The sequence below is a fragment of the Bubalus kerabau genome, chromosome 6, assembly GCF_029407905.1.
Source record: "Bubalus kerabau isolate K-KA32 ecotype Philippines breed swamp buffalo chromosome 6, PCC_UOA_SB_1v2, whole genome shotgun sequence".
NCBI lineage: Eukaryota > Metazoa > Chordata > Mammalia > Artiodactyla > Bovidae > Bubalus > Bubalus kerabau.
In genome coordinates, this window is record NC_073629.1 from 90,244,767 (window position 1) to 90,266,594 (window position 21,828).

The 21,828-nt window shown below is 44.6% G+C and overlaps 1 non-coding gene across 1 annotated transcript; it reads left to right on the top strand.

Annotated features, from left to right (window-relative positions):
- The first annotated feature begins 7,098 nt into the window (after positions 1 to 7,098).
- Positions 7,099 to 7,171, top strand: TRNAW-CCA (transfer RNA tryptophan (anticodon CCA)). Its single transcript has one exon. It is a non-coding gene; the product is annotated as a tRNA-Trp (tRNA).
- The last annotated feature ends 14,657 nt before the right edge of the window (positions 7,172 to 21,828 follow it).

The window sequence follows — 21,828 nt, forward strand, 5'->3', positions numbered from 1 at the left end:
GGCTAATTAGTCACAGGACCCAGAGGACTTAGATTCTCTGGTGCCCAGAAATAGTTGCCCCTATGGGTGAACTTCTAGTTCCCTTTACCAGTTTTTTTTTTTTTTTTCTTTCTGAATCAGACAAAGAGAACTTCAGTACCTCTTGGGTTTCCCCCTCTGATACCTTATCACTGTACCCTAACTTGGTAATTTCTTCTCTTCTTCTATGAGTAACATTTTTTGAATGCTTGAAAATATCTCATGCTTCTTGTGGGGTTTTCTCTCCCTTGTTTGTAGCTCTGGTTTTCTATAAGCTCCTTGAGGACAGGGAATGACATCTGTGTATTCCCACCTTTACGTGCTACAGAAGTGAAAACAGAAGCCTGATTGGAGATGAACTTCCTCTGAGCGAGGACCCTGTGTTCTACTTCTTCGCATTCATCATTTGTTATGTGAAGAACAAAGGAAGAAAAGAGGAGTGAAGGGAAAGGGAAAGAAGGAGGGCTGGGGGAGAAAGGGAGAAGATTGGAAAGTGAAAATGTTAGTTGCTCAGTTAGTGTCCTACTCTGTGACCCCATGGACTGTAGCCCACCAGGCTCCTCTGACCATGGAATTCTCCAAGCAAGAATACTGGGTTGGGTAGCTTCTTCCTTCTCCAGGGAATCTTCCTGATCTAAGGATTGAACTCAAGTCTCCTGCATTGTAGGCAGATTCTTTTCTGTCTGAACCACCAGGGAAGCCAGAAGGAGGAAGGGAGAAGGTGGGAAATCAGCATTTATTAAGCACAAAAAGTACCAGCTTTTAAAACATGCTGTCTTACTTAATCTTGACAGCACATGTGTGAGACAAATTACGAAGGATAAGATTGAGGCCCAGAAAGGTGCTGTCACTTGTCCAAGTTCCCATAGCACATAGGAAGCAAAATGAGAAGCGGAAACAAGGTTTGTGAAGCTGAGGTCAGGCTCATAAGAGCCTTGAACCTTGAACCAAGAGTCAGAGTTACTGACACAGTCAAGTGTGAGAATTAAATGGACTGTGTAGGAAGCCAGATCTGTCTCAGGGATTCCTTTTAACAATAGTAATAAAAAGTTCTGTGACCTTGATAAAGTCGCTGGCTGTCTTGGAACCTCAGTTTCCCCATCTGTCATGAAGGGGGCCCTCTGTAAGTGTGGGGGTCCCTCTCAGCTCTTGTGTGTGGGTTACAGCCTCTCTCTCTGAATTCCTAACCATCAGGGTGAGCCATTTAAACATGATAGATTCTTCCAGGAGGAACCATGCCTCTTTAGCTAGGTCAGGCCAACGAAACTTATTTGGGATTTTTGATGAGATTTCTCTTAATTGATTGGGGTGAGGAGTTCAGAGCTAAATTGGAAGACTAGCTTTTCAGCTCCAAGATGGAAGAGACTGGGGCCTGACATGACTTGAGATTGTCTGCCCTTTTTGAAGGCTGATGAGAGAGCATTCTGCACCCAGCCACACTCCCTCCTCCCTGGAGAGCACAAGGGGAGCTGATGAAGAATGAATAATAAATAAGCTGTCTTGGTCCTGGAAGAAACGATGTCAAATTTCTGGGGCTTTCCTTTTTGCCTCTCTCCATTGCCTGGACAGTTTTCAATGTTCTTTTGTTTTGTTTTGTCTATCTCTTTTTCTTTTCTTTTCTGCCCCCTCTCCTCCTTCTCTCCTTCCCTCTCTCAACTTTCCTTCTTCCTTCCGAATATTTTCTTATTCTAAGTTTCAAACCATTTAGGAGAATAAGAGATTTGGAATGATAATGCTCTCCAGCGTCTAGTTTACTGTGATTTTTATGTCTTCTGATGTTAGTATTTTCTGTCTCTTCCTTATTCATTAATAGTAGCAATAGTTACAACTGGCAGAACTTAACAATGGATACCAAGCACCATTCTTTCAGGTCCTACAAGGCACTACATTCTTTCACCCAACAAATATTTATGAAGCATCCAACCATTTCCAGGCACCATCATGGAAAAGATTCAGCCACGACCAAGGCAGAGTCTCTTTTCCTAATGGAGCCTACATTGTAGTTGGAAGCAGACAATGAGCAAGTAAGCAAATATTTAATGTATTTTCAGGTTATTTAATTACATCTTCAAAACAACCTCATGGCAGGTATTCTAAGTTCATCTTACACATGCATAAACACTGAGGTGTGGATAATGAAATTATCTGTCCAAAATCAGGTGAGAAGTTTGAATGCGCCCCAGCCCAGTGGTCTTTGTAGGACCCAATGAAGCTTTTTATTGTTGAGTCCAGAGGCAGTAAAACTGTGAGACTATGAAACTGAAGCTCCAGAGCTCTTCACTTGCATGGGCCCTTCCTCAAGTCACTCAGGACCCAAGTTTTAATCCCTTCCTTAGTGCAGGCCCATCACATTTTATAAGCCTTGGGCTTCACAAAACCTGGACCAGTCTTCACTGACATGAGGATTCACAGACTTCTAGTTTTCCTCAAGAACTCAGAAGCCAATGGAGGAGAAAGACATGAAAATAAAACATTGTAATACATAGAGATGAGCGCTATAATGGAGGTGTTATGGACTAAATTGTGCCCTTCAAATTCATATGTTGAGACTCTAACCCTCAATGTGTGATTGTATTTAGAGATAGGGCTTTTAGGGAGGCAATTAAAAGAGGTCATAAGGGTGGGGCTTTTTATAAGGAGAAGAGACAGCAGAGAGCTATCTCTCGGTGTGCACACACAGAGCAAAGCTCGTGTGAACACACAGAGAGAAGGCAGCTGTCTGTAAGCCAGAAAGAGAGCTCTTACCAGAAGCTGAGTTTGCTGACATCTTGGTCATGGATTCTAGCATCCAGAACTCTGAGAAAATACATTTTTGTTGTTTACACAAAAATGGAATTTTGCTGTGGTATCCCTAAGCAGACTTGTATAGGATGGATGTACAAGGGAGATGGATTTGAGAATGGGAAAGCATTCCAGGCAAAGAAAACAGCTGAGTAAAGATGTGGAGACCTGAGATAACACAGCATACCTGTGCCCAAGGCATGCATGTGTGCATGTGTATTCAGTCACTAAGTCATGTCTGACTCTTTGTGATCCCATGAACTGTAGCCCATCAGGCTCCTCTGTCCATGGGATTTCCCAGGCAAGAATATTGGCGTGGGTTGCCATTTCCTCCTCCAGGGGATCTTCCCAACCCAGAGATTGAACTGGCCTCTCCTGTGTCTCCTGTATTGGCAGGTGGAGTCTTTACCAACTGAGCCACCTGGGAAGCTCCAACTTACCTGTAGAATCATAAATAATAATTATGCATACTTATGGAGTACAGAGGCAGAGATAAACAATGACAGGTGGGTGGGGGAAGATCAAAAACATGTAAGATGCCAGGCTCAAGACTGGGTTTTACTGATGGATGTGGGAGTGCCCCTGGTTTGCCCTTGAGCAAGGCAGAGTCAAAACCATCATGGTGGCAGGAGGAGGGAGATGGATGGGAGGGAGGGACACCAGTCAGGTGACTTCTGTAATAGCTCTGGTAAGAAAGGGTATAGCTCTGAAGTAGGTCAGTGGTGTTGGAGACAAGGACATATTTTGGAACTTGGAAGAGGGAATGGGAGAGAGGAGGAGGAGGAGCAAGAATCACACTTGAGTTTCTCACTTGGATGTCTGGTGCTTTTGGCCACATTGAAAGTGACTTGTATATATACCTAGATTTAATTTAATTATGAGGAAAAGGGTTTGGAGTTTTTATATTTCAAAGAAATATCAGGTAGAGGTGTGCTATGGTCCTAGATTTGCAGATTTGGTCAGCTGGATGCTCTGCTGTTTGGAAGCCAGCAGAGTGGGAATAGGGTGTCCAGGAGGCATGTGAGGGGATCTGCAGGCAGCCTTCATTAGCAGCATTATGCTTCTCAGTAGGATGATGGTTCCTTTTTTTTTTTTTTTTTGAATAAACATGAAACAAGCCAAGGAGGTTGCAGTGTCATAGAATTAGTCAGTGTCAAACTTGGTAACTGCTTGGCTTAGGACAAAGAGTCTGATAGAGTTCTGATCTTGACTTAACTTACTATATGCCTTTGGGTGGATCGTATACTGTCTCTAGGTCTCAATCTCATCTTCTCAAAAATGAACCACTTGGGTTAAATGATCTTTAAATTCTGTTTTAGTGCTCACATTCTATATATCACTGTTTAACCAACATTATGTTAAAAAATGTACATAAATCAAGAGTTTGGGGGAAGATTAGGGTTTTATTTCTGAGAACAATACCTAATTCAGTCGCAAAACAACAAGCTTTAACTCCTTTGACATTTCATCTCAGGCTGGACTCATAGAGGACTCTGGGGAGAAGAGATTATCTGGATATCATCTAGTTCAGTTTCTTTGTTCCACACTTGAAAGGAATGAGGAACAGCGAGAGCATCATCCGAGGTCATACAGCTGGTGAATAGCAGAGACAGGAACTGAACCCAAGTCTCCCAAAAAGGGCCACGAGGGGCATATAACCACCAGGTTATGCACTGCATGACTTTGTAGACTCTTATGTGAGTTGTACCCCTGAAATTATGGAGGCAGAGATCCTGCTCTTGACCCCTACTTTGCACTCCTTTCACTCTATGTATCTAGTTGTTTAAAATGCCTCCTCACCGCTCTGGATACCCAGCACCTCTCTTCCCTTTTCCTTGCCAGTTGGAATCCTTTTCATCCTTTAAAACTCAGTACAAATATGACCTCTGTGTCCCCTTTCTTCCCTTTGTACATACCCCTATGGCCATATATGAGATTTCCAGGTGGTTCACTGGCAAAGAATCTGCCTGCTGATGCTGGAGATGCAAGAGACATGGGTTTGATTCCTGGGTCAGGAAGATCCCTTGGAGAAGGAAAAGGCAATCCACTCCAGTGTTCTTTCTTGGAAAATTCCATGGACAGAGGATCCTGGTAGGCTACAGTCCATAGGGTCACAAAGAGTTGGACAAAACTAAGTGACTGAGCACTCATGCATGCAATGGCCATATATACATAACACATTACATGGGAATGGTTTCTTATTTGTCTACAATTAACAACATTCAGAAAACTAAGATCACGGCATCTGGTCCCATCACTTCATGGGAAATAGATGGGGAAACAGTGGAAACAGTGTCAGACTTTATTTTTTGGGGCTCCAAAATCACTGCAGATGATGACTGCAGCCATGAAATTAATAGACGCTTCCTCCTTGGAAGGAAAGTTATGACCAACCTAGATAGCATATTCAAAAGCAGAGATATCACCTTGCCAACAAAGGTCCGTCTAGTCAAGGCTATGGTTTTTCCCGTGGTCATGTATGGATGTGAGAGTAGGACTGTGAAGAAAGCTGAGTGCTGAAGAATTGATGCTTTTGAACTGTGGTGTTGGAGAAGACTCTTGAGAGTCCCTTGGACTGCAAGGAGAGCCAACCAGTCCATCCTAAAGGAGATCAGCCCTGGGATTTCTTTGGAAGGACTGATGTTGAAGCTGAAACTCCAATACTTTGGCCACCCCATGTGAAGAGTTGACTCATTGGAAAAGACTGATGCTGGGAGGGATTGGGGGCAGGAGGAGAAGGGGACGACAGAGGATGAGATGGCTGGATGGCATCACCAACTCGATGGACGTGAATTTGAGTGAACTCCGGGAGTTGGTGATGGACAGGGAGGCCTGGAGTGCTGTGATTCATGGGGTCACAAAGAGTCAGACACCACTGAGAGACTGAACTGAACTGAACCCAAAAGGGTAGGAATTGTGTCTTATTCATCTCTGTACTTCTAACGTCTAGCCCACGTGCTCAATTAATGTCCATGAAATGAATGAATACAAAGGATAAATGATAGGATGAGTGTAAAATGAGGTTTGCTGGAGAATATAGAATCAAACAGAAAAGCTGAGGAAGCCATGTCCCATGAGGTGTAAATGAGACTGTGGTTTTCCTCTCATCTGGCTATTTCTTGGACCCACAGGTCATCACCCTCATTCATGACAGCTCCCCTAAGCTGTAAGCAGGAAATGCTTTGGTATCAGGCCTGATGGCCCATATTGAAGACATAATCCTTTGGCCCGTGACTCACCAATGGATTCCAGAAGGCTCAGTGTGGGTGGCCTTCCTCAATCAATCAATGGTTGGGCGTCCCAGCTTGTGATTGGATCCAAGCCACCCAAGCGTAGAGGTCTCTCAGATGCATCCTGTATGGAGCCCTCTGGCCATCAGGCCTGTGTAAGTTGTAGCCACCCACCAGGAGATGCAGACAAGCATCCATAAAAGCCAGCTTTTATGACCACTGACACCCCCTTGAGCATGGTCATTATGATTATTTAACATTTATGAGACACCCTTGGTGCAGTGGGGCTAAGGGAAAGCCAGTTTGGCAGTCTCAACACAAACGGATGTTTCTATATAACCGTACAGAGGTGATCCCTCCCACCCAGATTAGTTCATTTACAACTACATTCAGGAGCTCATATAGGCCAGAGCAAACCTGAATGTATTCTGTATAGTATCAATCCAGGCATTAACCCAGGGAAACCTCAGTTAATCAAAACCCAGCAAAGGAAAATTCTCAATTAACTCTTTTGATTTTTACAGTGCCATTGATTTGTTCTCTGAGTGATGTTGATGTGCAAAGTCTTTTGTTCACTCTTTCTCATTCAATAAAACATATAAACTGCTGACCATGCCACATCATGTGTCTGCTCTTGACATTGTAGAGATAAATAGACAGCCTGTGCCCTAGACAAGGCAATCTTATGGGGAAGAGAGACATGGAAATAGAAATATAGTCTTGCAGGTGAAGTGTAAGAGCCAAGTTGATAGAAAAGTGGAGGGCTAGAGGAAGGAGTGGTTAACAGGTCAGGCAAGCTTTATAGGAGAAAAAGCTCAAGATGGCATTTGATCGATGATGACAATTTCCAGTGGGTTGTATGGAACCACACAGGAATGTGTGGACCTTACAGGAGAGGAAATGAATGAACAAATGAATAGGAAGGTAGAATGTCACAGAAGATTGAGAGAACCCTAAGATATGCAGAAGGGCTGAAATCTACAGTGTGAGGGGATGAGGTAGAAAATCTGGGCAAGGACTAGATTATAAAGGCCTTGCTCATTGTTTAAGAGGTGACTGCTGGAAGACTTCCTTGGTGGTCCAGTAGTTAAGACTCTGCACCCCAAATGCAGGGAGCCCAGGTTCGATCCCTGGTTGGGGAACTGATCCTACATGCTGCAACTAAGAGTTCCCATACCACAGCTAAGACCCAGCACAGCCAAGTAAATAAATAGAAGAAGTGACTGCTGCATTTGGAAACATGGGTCCCCTTGGAGTGCTCTCATCCCTTGATTTGGGTGGCATCACATTCTGATGCAGCAGCTCCTACCTCTTTGGCCATGTCTCCCCTCTGTTATTTCGGAGAAGGCACTGGCAACCCACTTCAGTACTCTTGCCTGGTAAATCCCATGGAGGGAGGAGCCTGGAAGGCTGCAGTCCATGGGATCGCTAAGAGTCGGACATGACTGAGTGACTTCACTTTCACTTTTCACTTTCATGCATTGGAGAAAAAAATGGCAACCCACTCCAGTGTTCTTGCCTAGAGAATCCCAGGGATGGGGAAGCCTGGTGGGCTGCCGTCTATGGGGTCTCGCAGAGTCAGACACGACTGAAGAGACTTAGCAGCAGTAGGAGCCTCTGTTATTTACATGGAACTATCTTCCTCTGCCCATGCTTTAACGACAGTGTTCCTCAGGGTTCCTGCCCCTGTTTTTCTCACTCTAGATCCTTCTCTGAGCAAGTTTCCTACTGCAGTGATTCCCCAAATGATATCCCTCATCCAGATACAGTCTTTTCTTAACTCCATATAAGTACATAGATCTAACTGCCTATGGGACATCTCTACCCAATTGGGCAGCCATCTGCTCCCTAAACCTTCATTTGTTGTGTGTTTCCAGTCTTACGAAAAGTGTCAATACCTGGAACTCTCCTAGACTCTTTACTTTCCCTCATTTGTTGTTGTTCAGTCACTCAGTTTTGTCTGACTCTTCAAATCAATTCCATCAACCATGCATTCATTCACCCATTAGATATTTATGGAGTTCTTATGTTTTTTACTGTGGGTGTAGCAAGACAGGGCTGTGGGTGCAAGGTGAAGGCCCCTGACCAGCATCTGGGGATGTGGAAATGAGTAAAACAGAGCCCTGACCTTTGAGGAGGAGTCAGGAGAAAGAGACAGGATTAGGTGGCTGTCACTGTGGGTGTAGCAAGACAGGGCTGTGGGTGCAAGGTGAAGGCCCCTGACCAGCATCTGGGGATGTGGAAATGAGTAAAACAGAGCCCTGACCTTTGAGGAGGAGTCAGGAGAAAGAGACAGGATTAGGTGGCTGTCACTGTGGGTGTAGCAAGACAGGGCTGTGGGTGCAAGGTGAAGGCCCCTGTCCCAGGCTGGTGTGAAGGAGATCTGGCAAAGCCTCTTCAGGAGATGATGTCTGTGCTGGGTCTCAAATACTGAGTAGCATTTGGGCAGTGCAATAAGAGGTGGGAGATGGTGAGGGGAGGGAGTTGTTCCAGAAGAAGGGTCACAAGAGGAAGTGAATAGAGATGATACATGGCACAGTGTGGCTGTAACTGCAAGCAGCTGAGAGCTTCTGGGGAGAAAAATGGGTGGTAAGAGATAAGGAGCTGAGGTTGGGTTATACAGAGCCTGATGAAGAATTTGGACATATCTCAAGGGAAATTATTGAGAGTCCCTTGGACACCAAGGAGATCAAACCAGTCAATCCTGAAGGAAATCAACCTTGAATATTCATTGGAAGGACTGATGCTAAAGCTCCAAATACTTGGTCCACCTGATGTGAAGAGCTGACTTATTGGAAAAGACCTTGATGCTGGGAAAGATTGAGGGCAGAAGGAGAAGGGGGCAACAGAAGATGAGATGTTTGGATGGCATCATTGACTCAATGGACATGAGTTTGAGCAAACTCCAGGAGATAATGAAGAACAAGGAAGCCTGGTGTGCTGCAGTCCATGGGGTCACAAAGAGTCAGACATGACTTAGTGACTGAACAACAACAACAACAAGGAAACAGGAAAGGAACCTGGTATTTGGAGCTGGGAACTAACCTGATCAGGTTAATTGTGCAGGAAGAGCATGTCAACAGGTGGAGTAGGTTTTCAGGGGAGGGAGGGTCTGCTACTATAAGAAGGTCATGAAGAGGTGATGAGGTCAGACCTGAGGTAGGTGCTCCAGGAATGGAGAGACAGTGCTGCTGGGGAGACAGCTCTCAAGTAGGGTGAGCTGCCTTGCTCATCATTTGACTGTGGGTATGGCCCCAGGGTAGAAGGAAGGGACTGAGGTTTTTTCCTTGAGTGAGAGGTGAATATTGCTCGTGTTTTTGGAACACAGGAGTGGAAGCAGGCTTTCATCATAAAAACCTTCAACTTTAGACCAGATTTGAGATATTATATGCCAAAAAGTGTTGCATGCTTGATTTTCTCCCTGTTCATGGAATGGGGCAGACTGCAGCTCCTGGATCTGACCTTGACCTCTCTGGGTTGAATCCATAACCTTGAACTGGGCACAGAGATCCAGGACAGAGCAGAGGGCTGCTGGGCCATGTGGATGGTGGGAGTGAAGTCACAGTCACCTTTGCTGTCCCGCAGACTGCTGGCTGTGGTGGGGCTCCTGCTCCGCTCCATTTCCCACTAGGAATGCTGGGTCACTGGAGAAAGGCAGCCATCCCCATCCATACCAGAGAGGGAGAAGCTCCTTGAACCCTGCCTATCCCTGCTGCCATGCCCCTCCGCCTCCACAGTTCAGTTCAGTTCAGTCACTCAGTCATGTCCAACTCTTTGTGACCCCATGAACTGCAGCATGCCAGGCCTTCCTGTCCATCACCAACTCCCGGAGTTTACCCAAACTCATGTCCACTGAGTCGGTGATGCCATCCAACCATCTCATCTTCTGTCGTCCCCTTCTCCTCCTGCCCTCAATCTTTCCCAGAATCAGGGTCTTTTCCAATGAGTCAGCTCTTTCACATCAGGTGGCCAAAGTATTGGAGTTTCAGCTTCAATATCCATCCTTCCAATGGACACCCGGGACTGATCTCCTTTAGGATGGACTGGTTGGATCTCCTTGCAATCCAAGGGACTCTCAAGAGTCTTCTCCAGCACCACAGTTCAAAAGCATCAATTCTTCACATGTTTCTCATTAAAGGGCTAATGGAGGGACTGCTGTGGTTGGCGGATTTGTCATTACTCTGTCCTCCTCTGATTTAATCCTCCAGAAAATCTTATGATCTTAAAGGGAAAGGGGTGCTGAAGAAGAGCTTGCCATTCTCCAGGAAAAATGAGTTTTAGTGTTCTGTCTAGATGATGGTTTCCTTTTCTCTTTCTTTGTTTTGCTTTTTATTCATTTTGTTACAAAGGGCAGGTGTCTCCTGTTGTCTTTGAACAGAGTAGCATCCCTCTGGTACTTTCTTAGAGCAAGTGAAATGGGGGTAAGTCTGAAGGAAGGACGGTGGGCATGCAGCTCTGAGCCTCTCCTTCCTCATCTGTAAGAGGCTGGCCTAGATGAAGTCCAAGTCCTCTTAGCTCTAAGCATCTAAGATATGGTTCCGAGGGTCAGTGAGTTGGGGCAGCAGCACCAACGAATGGGAAAACAGGGAGTCAGGAGTCCTCACTCTGCTTGCTAGCTGTGAGAGCCTGGGCAATTCAGTTCACCTCCCTGAATCAGGATTTTCCTGTCTGTCAAATAAAGACAGTTATCCTGTTTATATATTTTCAGGCTATTGGAAGGAACAAATGGAAATGTCAGAGTGTAATTTGTAAAGGGCTGTGCCCTTCAAGGAACTTGGGTCCAGTGTGTGACTTTGCTCATCTAAGTCCTTCAACAATTTAAGCTGGTTGAATTGTGCCCTAGAACACGGTCAGTATGAATAGTGTGAATAAACCAGATCCCTCCTCAGTGAGACCAAGATTTCCTCATCTGTATCATAAGTACAATAATAACTATCCCACAAGGTTGTAGTTAGGAATAAATAACATAATTCCATTCACTTCTTCTATCCATTCATCTATCAGTCCATCCATCCATCCATCCAACCATATATACAACAAACTTATCACACTTGTTGTTCACCAGATTCTTTGCTGACCTCTGGGGACACAGAAATGACTAGGACATGGTCCTGTCCTCTGTGAAAGCACAATCTAGGTAGAAAGACACAAAACTAACAAAAAATATATAAAACAAGTTGTTGAGGGATACATGTACTCTAGATGTTTGGGAGCCCCATAGAAGGGAAGCATTTAGCTTAGTTTGGGGGTCAGCTAAATTTCTTTGGAAGAGGGGGCATCTAAGCTGAGACTAGAATGAGTCATCCGGTGCTGGGAGGGTTAAGAGAGGGCAAGGGGGACCACCATCCAGACAAAGGGGCCAACATGGAATATTCTATCTTCACAGCTTTGCATGACTTACTCCCTCACTTCTTTCAGGCCTCTATGCAAAATATCCCCTCCTCACAGATACTTTCCCTGAGCACCTCGTTCACTGTCCATCCCTTTATCCTGCTTTAGTCTCCTTCACATCACTTATCATGACCTGAAGTTGTAGTGTAATTAATTTTGTATTCTTAGGGTATTCTCTATTGAGAGGCAAACTCAGTGTGGGCAGGGACCTCATCTGTGTTGCTCAGTGCTGATCCCCATAACTTCATGTCTGATGCTATATTAGTTTGTCAGGGTTGCTGTAGCAAGGTGTTATAGGCTGGGTGACTAAAGCAACAGAAATGTATTTTCTCACATTTCTGGAGGCTAGAGATCTGAGATCAAGGGGTCTGCAGACTTGGTTCCTTCTGAGAGCTGTGAGAAAGAATCTGCTTCATGTCTTTCTCCTGTCTCCTGGTGGTTTGCTGGCAGTCTTTGGTGTTTCTCATCTTGTAGACACATCCCCTTGCTCTCTGCCTTCATCTTCATGTGGTATTACCCCCGGGTGTATGTGTGCAAATTGTCCCTGTTTATAAGGACACAATTCACCCTATTCCAGTGTGACTTCCTCTTAATTAATTACATCTGCAATGACCCTATTTCCAAATCAGGTCAAATTCTGAGATATTGGAGGTTAGGACTTTAAGATGTGGATTTTGGGGAAAGGGACACAATTCCCCCCACCAAAGACCCATAATAGATAGTTAGGATATGTGTTGATTGAAGAAATGCATGGATAAAGGCACAGAGGCAAGAATTAGCATGGTGCCTCTGGGGCACTCTGGGTTGTTTGGGATTCTTGGAGCTTCAAGGGCAAGTCAGGGCCTGGTAAGCATTAACACCCAGGAGGTGTGTGTACCTCCTCTTTAGCACATGAGAAGCCTCCAATCAGAGGTAGCTGCTACCATTCTAATTTCTACTGGTTGTTTAGCGGAATGCATGACCACCTCTGTGGCTATGCATCTCTGCTCTTAGAAGACCCCTTTCACATGATGGCAGAGCTGAGTGTTAGCAGTTTGGGCCAACACCATCCTGTTTGTGGTTGTTGTTCAGTCACTAAGTCATGTCAAACTTCTGCAACCCCATGGACTGAAGCACGGCAGGCTTCCTTGTCCTTCACTATCTTCCAGAGTTTGCTCAAACTCATGTGCATTGAGTTGATGAAGCCATCTCATCCTCTGTCATCCCCTTCTGCTTCTGCCCTCAATCTTTCCTAGCATCAGGGTCTTTTCCAGTATGTTGGCTCTTCACATCAAATGGCCAAAGGATTGGAGTTTCAGCTTCAGCATTGGTCCTTCCAGTGACTATTCAGGGTTGATTTCTTTAGGATTGACTGGTTTGATCTCCTTGCTTTCCAAGGGACTCTCAAGAGTCTTCTACAGCACCCCATTTTGAAAGCATTAATTCTTTGGCACTCAGCCTTCTTCATAGTACAACTCTCACATCCATACCTGACTACTGGAAAAACCATAGCTTTGACTATATGGACCTTTGTCTCAAAGTAATGTCTCTGCTTTTTAATATGCTGCCTAATTTTGTTTTAACTTTTCTTCCAAGGAGCAAGTGTCTTGGTTTGGTGGCTGAAGTCACCATCCACAGTGATTTTGGAGCCCAAGAAAATATCCTGTTTACCAAGAACCATACGCACATCAGCTTACTCAGCAGGTCCCCAAGACCTATGTCTTATATGAGGCCTTCTAACCTGGTCACCTTTTCTTTACATCCCAACAATGGGCTGCCTTCTGCTCTCTGATAAACAGCCTATCATTCATGAGCTGAGATCAGGAATGGTTACAGAGGCTGTAATATATTTCCTTTAGGGTCATAGCCTCTGAGAAACAGTTTCTGATTAATCAACCCTTGTGATAAAGCTTGGGAAAGGTAACAGGACATAAATAGCAAAGGAAACCAAGATTAATGTGGAAATGTCCTTGAGATATCAGGATAGGAAGTTGGGAAGGAGCCAAGGGGGCTCCTTAGAGAATAAGCCGGAGTCAGAGGGAGATAACCTCAGAGCAGAGTGAAAAGGGTGGTGACTGCCTGTCATGAATCCAGCCTCTGCCACCTACTCGCTCTAGAATCAGGGCGTAAGCTATCCTTCCACTTGAACCTCAGTTTCCCTAGCTCCAAGGCAGGGATCCTATGACCGAAGTCATTGTGAAAATGCTAAAGGATGAATAAGAGTTTAACATAGAGCCTGGAATTTAACAAGACTTCAATACATGGTAACAACTATAATATCATGTACAAATTAAGTGCTTATAATGGTCAAGGCATTATTCTAAGTGATTTGACCCCATGAAGTGGGTACAATCATAAAACTCATTTTGCAGTTGAGAAAACTGATGTTCAGAGGGTTTAAGTAAATGCCCAAGGTCACATAGTTACTAAGCAGTGAAACTGAGATTCACACTCAGGCCGTCTGTCCTGGAGCCCATGCTTTTAATGCTTATGCTGTGTAACTCTTGGCCTAATTATAATTGATGTTAGTATCCTTTAGTTATATGATGAGAATTTAGGGCATTTTCAATCAAGAATACTGGAGGTAAGACAAATAACAAAAGTTATTAAATGATTCCTAGGTGCTAGGCAACAAAATACTTATATCACTTAACCCTCACATGCAGTCTGGAAAAAATACATTTATCACCTGTATTTTAGAAATAAGGAAATCATGACTCAGAATTATTGTATAGCTACGATTCAAACCCAAGTCTGTCTCAGTCCAAAGCCCAAGTTCTCTCCACTCCCTCTGCATCCGGGAAACTCACTGGACGTGCAGTGGGGGGTAGCTTGACATCCAGAGCCCCATCTCTAAGGAGAGACTAAAACTGGGAAGGCTCTTCCTCACTTGCGTCAGAGCTGAGTAAGGTAAGGAAGACCATTATCAAGTTCACAAGGCACCAGGTCCAAAATGAGTAACAAGTCAGACTCCCAGGGGAAGTGAAGAGGGCAATAGGAAAAATACTGCTGGGTTATGGTAGTCCATGAAAGCACAGAGGAAAATTCAGCCAGTAAGGAAGATGGATAGGAGAGCTTATAGTTAAAACTGGCTGGAGGTAAGGAAGGAAGTGATTGACCTAATTTTAGAAAGCCTCAGACTCTGAGGCTCCTAAGGTATGAGACAGGGAGTTTGGGTGAGGAATATTTGCCATTTATCATCCCTTGGCCTCTGCAGGAGGGGTAGGGGATGATCCAGCTTGGAGACATCCTCCAATGGGGTAGTAAAAGGATGAGCTTTGAAGTTAGGGAGAACTAGGGTTGAGCAGCAATGGTCAACACTAGAGGTGAGGTGGGAAAGGCTTTCTCAGGGATCATCAGTAGGGTCTCAACCAAAGATCTGATTTATTCAAGAATCTGAAAACATTCTTCAGTGAAAACTATTATTAGATACTGCTTGTACTGTGCTGTGGACCATGCGTATACTGTTTTCAGAAGACTTGAAATGCCAGTGATAGCTTAAAAACTGTACACTTGATGGAGAAGGAAGGCAGTTTAATGTTTTTTCTGGATCCAGAGGTGCATCAACTTAAAGGACAGCTCCAATCAACAAACATGATGATATCCAAGAAGAAATGGTTGGTGATGGACAATTCAGAAACGCTTCCCCAAAAGGTGAATGGTTCTTTCAAAAGTTTCAGGTCCTAACCCTTGTAGAAAACACTGACGCCCAACATGCTAATTCTTAGTCCAAGAAACACGGGTCATCCAGGTATTATAAAAAACACTGGGACTTCCCTGGTGACCCAGTGCTTAAGACTCCACCTGCTGATGCAGGGGACATGGATTGAATCCCTGGTCAGGGAACTAAGATCCCACAAGCAACGGGGCAGCTTAGCCTGTGTACCATAACTACTAAGTCTGCACTGTAGAGCCTGCAAGCCACAGCTACTGAAGTCCATGCACCCTAGATCCCGTGCTCTACAATAGGAGAAGCCACTGCGAGGAGAAGCCCATGCACCACAACTAGAGAAAACTTGAGGCCAAAAAAATTAATAAATGAAAATTTAAAAAGCAAACAAACAAAACCCCTAACTTCTTTCATCTCTCTGAGGCTTGTCTTCCTCATCTATGAAACGGGACAAAAGTATCTGCCTGCTAGAGTTTTTGTGAGTGATTATATGAGAAAGGTTGAAAGAGCCTAATAAATTGCCTGGCTCATGGTGGGCAATGAATTAATGTTCATTGGGTGAATCTCAAGGGGAGATGAAATGTTTGTAAAAGGAAGTCTTCATTGAATCATGATAAAAGTGTCATCAGTAGATTTCTAGTTTCTTTAGATCAGAAAAGAAGTTTTCATGTCTTCTGTGTTTGGCCTTTCTTTTGTTCAATACCTACTATGCTCTCAAAGCTTTAAGACTGCTTAATAATGCATGAGCATAAATACATATACTCAAACCCTGGCATACGGTATTGTTGCCAATACATAATGCTTGCTGAAGTTTGCCTTATAGGACTTTAACATCATTATCTCTTTTTTATTCAAAATTAAGATATATTTATGGTTGCTTTCCTGATTTAAAAAATAATAAATATTGGTTGAAAACAATTTTATTAATTCAGGATGATATAGCTAAGTCACTTCAGTCGTGTCTGACTCTGTGCGACCCCATAGACAGCAGCCCACCAGGCTCCCCCGTCCCTGGAATTCTCCAGGCAAGAACACTGGAGTGGGTTGCCATTTCCTTCTCCAGTGCATGAAAGTGAAAAGTGAAAGTGAAGTCGCTCAGTCGTGTCCGACTCCTAGCGATCCCATGGACTGCAGCCTACCAGGCTCCTCCGCCCATGGGATTTCCCAGCCAAGAGTACTGGAGTGGGGTGCCATTGCCTTCTCTGCAGGATGATATGGAGTAGCAAGTAAAAGAATTCTAATTTGACTTTCAGACATAACCATTTTTTAGTGTGTATATGCTTCTAGAGTTTATTTTATATGCTTATAAACCTATATGTTGCATTCTACACACACACACACACACACACACACACACCCCTAGTGCAGAATTTTTATCTCTAGCTGGGCACACTTCCACCCAGAATAAAGACCACATTGCCCAGCTTTTGTTCTAGCAAGATGTATGCAGGGAATTAAGTTCTACACAATAGCATATAAGCAGACAGGTTGTACAGCACCTAGAAGGTTGCTTAAGACAGGCTGATGCAGGTGGGAGGCATGTCTTTTCAGCCTTTTCTCTGACTCCTTCTTCAGTTCAGTTCAGTTGCTCAGTTGTGTCTGACTCTTTGCGAACCCATGGACTGCAGCATGCCAGGCTTCCCTGTCCATCACCAACTCCCAGAGCCTACCCAAACTCATGTCCATCATGATGGTGATTCCATCCAACCATCTCATGATCTGTTCTCTGTTCTCCTCCCACCTTCAATCTTTCCCAGCATCGTCTTTTCTAGTGAGTTGGTTCTTTGCATCAGGTGGTCAAAGGATTGGAGTTTCAGCTTCAGTATCAGTCCTTCCAATGAATATTCAGGACTGATTTCCTTTAGGATGGATTGGTTGGATCTCTTTGTAGTCCAAGGGACTCTCAAGAGTCTTCTCCAACACCCCAGTTCTAAAGCATCAATCCTTTGGCACTCAGCTTTCTTTATAGTCCAACTCTCACATCCATACATGACTACTGGAAAAACCATAGCTTTGACTAGATGGACCTTTGTTGGCAAAGTAATGTCTCTGCTTTTTAATCTGCTGTCTAGGTTGGTCACAGCTTTTCTTCCAAGGAGCAAGTGTCTTTTAATTTCATGGCTGCAGTCACCATCTGCAGTGATTTTGGAGCCCAAGAAAATAAAGTCTCTCACTGTTTCCATTGTTTCTCCATCTATTTAGCATGAAGTGATGGGACTGGATGCCATGATCTTAGTTTTCTAAATGTTGAGTTTGAAGCCAACTTTTTCACTCTCTTCTTTCAACTTTCTTCAAGAGGCTCTTTAGTTCTTCTTCGCTTTCTGCCATAAATGTGGTGTCATCAGCATACCTGAAGTTATTGATATTTCCCCCGGCAATCTTGATTCCAACTTGTGGTTCACCCAGCCTGGCATTTTGCATGATGTACTCTGCATGTAAGTTAAATAAGCAAGGTGACAATACACAGCCTTGATGTACTTCTTTCCCGATTTGGAACCAGTCTGTTGTTCTATGTCCGGTTCTAACTGTTGCTTCTTGACCTGCATGCCTGACTCCTTCTTAGCTACAAACAGATAGGAAGGCAGAGTTTCATAGGCATCTTAGGCCATGAAGGGACTCTGAGGATGGAAGTCACACACTGGGGACCAGAAGAGAAGAGCTGAGACATCAATAACTTAAATGAATAGCCATGCCACTCCCCATCGTCCTGCTCCAGGCTTCTTTAACATCGGAGAACAACTCCCTGTGATTTTAAGCCACTGTGATGAGGTCTTCTATGACTGGTGCCTGGACACAATTTCTAAATGATACACCCTTCCACTTAATATTATTATATACATGTTTATTTTTTCCCTGTCAATGCATAAAAAATCCACTGTATTCTTTTTCCTGACTATATAACTATTCCATTGTAAGAATATACCATAATTTCCTCAATTCCTTATTGATGAAACTTAAATTCTTTCCATTTTTGGAAATGATACACAGTGTAGAACATAAATCTTTGTGTAGATTTTAATATTTTCTTAGGATAAGGAAAGGAATTTTAGGGGTCTTCCCTGGTGGTCCAGTGGTTAAAACTCTGTGCTTCCACTGCAGGAGGCATGGGTTCCATCCCTGGTCAGGGAACTAAGATTCCGCACACTGTGAGGTGTGGCCAAAAAAAGAAGAGGAATTTTAGGGCTAAAAGATATGTGCATTTTCAATTGGTAATTTAATTAATGAAATTGATTAATGGCTTTGTGTATTGTAATTGATATGTATTGCCAAACTGTCTCTAGAAAAGAGACTGGTAGATTTAAATAAAATTTTGTTTTCCGAGATTTTTCATACATGCAAAGCACAGAGAAGAGCATAAAAAATCCACATACATAACTATTAAGCTTAAGAAGTAGAACATTTCCACAATGGCCTGATGCGCCCTGTGTATCTCATTCCAATGAGACCATCCAACTCATATCACCCAGCATGCATCCCTAATCTTTCAACAACCCTGTGGCCAGTGGGCAAATCCATAGCATTCTTTTACTTGCAAGCCATAGACACTCTTCCCCACCCAAAAAGAATGCATTGGTGCATACAATTTAAATGTGCGGGGTAGAGCTTGCTGGAGAGAGGGTCAAAAGATGTCATCAGGACCCCATCTCCCTTCTCCTCTCAGGCCTCCTTTCCTCCACACTGGCTTCATTTTCAGTTTCCTCCAGGCCTTCATCCTTTAGGTTTATATCCTGAACCTACTGGAAAAAATAGTACCTCTTCTCAGTACCTCCCACATAAGGCCTGGTTTCACTGATTAGATTAACCAAGCTGAGGTACCCATTCTGACTGTATCTATTAATGGCTCCCATTATGAATTTCTCATCTGGAATTTCTCAAACCCTTCTGATGCTCATGAATATTTTTTGCCTGAGATGGGATAACAAGCCCCAGGGTTAAATACCTTTTTGGGAATGTGGCCCTTGGCAGAGGATCCAAGGATAAGCAATGCTAACAGTTACTGAGTGCTATGAAGTGCTGGGCCTTTATCTCATTCATCTGCAAAGTGGGTATAACATCTGTTTTGTAAATGAGGAAAGCAGAGGCTTAGAGAAGATGAATGGCTGCCCTGAGCTCACACAGCTTGTGTGTGTTGGGACCGGGGTTCGGCCCTAGAATTCTCTCACTCCAGTGTTCAGTGGAAACACAGCCAGGGCACGCTGTCTCTCTCACAATAGGTATGCATTCACCTCACAAGGCTGTTGCAAAGTGTAACATGAAAACACTGTGTAAACTGAAGCGCTTCACAAACATTAGCACATTGACCTCATTGTGATATCCTAAATTTACCTCCTTCAGGCCCTCTGGGGGAGGGAAGGAGACAGCTTGGTAATTGGCCTGGTAATCCTGAGTAAACAGATTAAGTAAGCGCTGAGAGAGACAAGTTATTCCCTAAACTATTCTTTTTTTCTTTATTTCTACAAATATATTTCAAAAGTATATCTACAACTTTTTGAGATTTTGAGAATCATTAAACACTTATAATAAAGATTTATTCTGGGTGTGCCGGGAGGACCCTACAAGCTATGATGGAAAGAAGTAGGGTTCAGGATAGACTGGTTGGGGGTATCTAGCCTGCCTCTGATCGTTGTTGGCCCTGCTGTGTAACATGGAGCTGGTATCATCTCCTTGATGACCTCAATTTCCCCATTGGTTCCAATGTGAGCTTAGGATAAAGACATTCCCATGCTAAAGCTTTTCATCCATAGAATAATTATGGGGTGAGGGTGATTAGGAGGTGTTGGTGACCCCCAGCTAGGCCAGTGTCATCCATGAGAGTCTTAGAAAGAAAAGGAAATTATCTTCCATTGGTTGCAGAGCAACCTTCTTGTGGGCCGAGGAGGAGCTGAGGAGTGGGACCCTAGGGGTTTTCCTGCTTCTGGAAATATTTGGCATTGGTTATTCCCCAGCCAAAAGCTTCATGACCCCTGCAAGGAGTCATTGGAGAACCTGGCCAAGCTCCAGTTTGAATGTGAGGAATATAGGTCATTAGCAAGAGACTTTAATGTCCCGTAAACTGGCTTCCTGGAGGGGAGAGCTCACCCCGGCATAATCAAGCTTTTAGCAAGAAGCTCAGCCAGTTTCCAGCCTGGGGCACACAGAGCTTCTGGAGGACAGGCAGTGCCAGGAGGTGGGAAGAGCCCTGGATTAGGGGTGAGTGGGTCTAGTCCAGGCTCTGCCACTGACCTGGGAAGTTGCTCCCTGTCTCTGGGGCTCCTTTTCTTCATTTTCAGAATAAGGGGTGATTTTGGATGTGCTCTGGGGCTTTCCAGCTCAGACAAAAGCCACACAAGGAGATGAAGTGAACAGACTGTGGAGCCACCTCGCCTATGTTCTGACACAGCCTTGCTGCTCGCTGTCTCTGGGTCCTTAGTTCACTTACTTAAACTCTCTGCGTCTCAGTTTTCTCATCTGTAAACTGGAAATACTCAGTTTACACACTTCATTGGGTTTTGTAACATTTCAAGTTAAATCCCTTCAGATAGAGTCTAGATCAAGTAAACACCCTCTACCTATAAAACGTTACTGAGCGAGTGTGCTAAGTCTCTTCAGTCACGTCTAGCTCTTTGTGACCCTATGGACTATAAGGCGCCTCTGTCCATGGGATTCTCCAGGCAAGAATACTGGAGTGGGTTGCCATGCCCTCTTCCAGGGGATCTTCCTGACCCAGAAATTGAACCCACGTCTCTTATGTCTCCTGCATTGGCAGGCGGGTTCTTTACCACTAGCACCACCTGGGAAGCCAAACCCTCACTGTAATCATCACCCAATCCACAGCAGCCGGTGCCCTCTGTCTAGGAGGGTGGGGTGAGCAGACCTTCTGAGATTGGAGCCTCAGGCCTGCAAGGCTCTGGGAACACATGAGGCTTCCTGTGGTCTTGGGAAGATGCCTTTATGCCCAACTCATTTTTCTGGGGACTCTGTAGGAATGAACTTCCTTCAGCAAGGAAACCCCTGAGAGGGTGGGAGTCAACATGTAAGGCTTAGAGGTGTCCTGCTGGGAAGAGGGGAGGGCAAGAGGAAGAAGGGAGAGAAGAGGTGGAAAGACAGGACCAGGCTGACTTGGGTTCAAGTCCTGGCTATGCTGCATCCTTGCTGTGGGAACCTTGAACAAGTCTCTGGATTCCTCTGAACTTCATGTCGCTCTTCTTTAAGTTAAGAGCATGGTGCCCAGATGGCGGGTTTGTTCAGCATGTGAATCAAACAGTGGAGTGAGAACACGTGGCCTGGTGTTCTAGGGTGTTCTGGTGTTCACCTGGCCCTACACTAGGGATGCTCATCAACAGATGCGAGCTGAACGTGAATCAGAGGCCTGAAGGATGCAGCCTGTGATGGCAGAGTGGTGGCGGTAGTGTGTGCGCATGTGTACCCGTGCCAGTGTGTCACAGTGGGGGCTTGGAAGAGGAGGGAGGGGCGAGATCTGCCTCTTACCTAACGACTGTCCAAGTCTCTCTATTTGAAACACCACTGCCATGGTTCCTGCCCACACCTCTCCCATCGGACGTTGCCCTCCTACCGGACATCTGCCGCAGCCTTGACCAGCCACCCTGCCTCCGGTTCTCACACACTGCTCATTTTCTTTCACCTGTAACCAGAACCTTCCTTCCAAAATAAAGATCTAGTGTCACTCCATGACTCTTTGCTGTCCCCAGGATAAGGTAACAAAGCCCTGGCCAAGGATGTCTTCTGATTGCCCCCAGCAGGGCCCCCATCTTCCCTTCT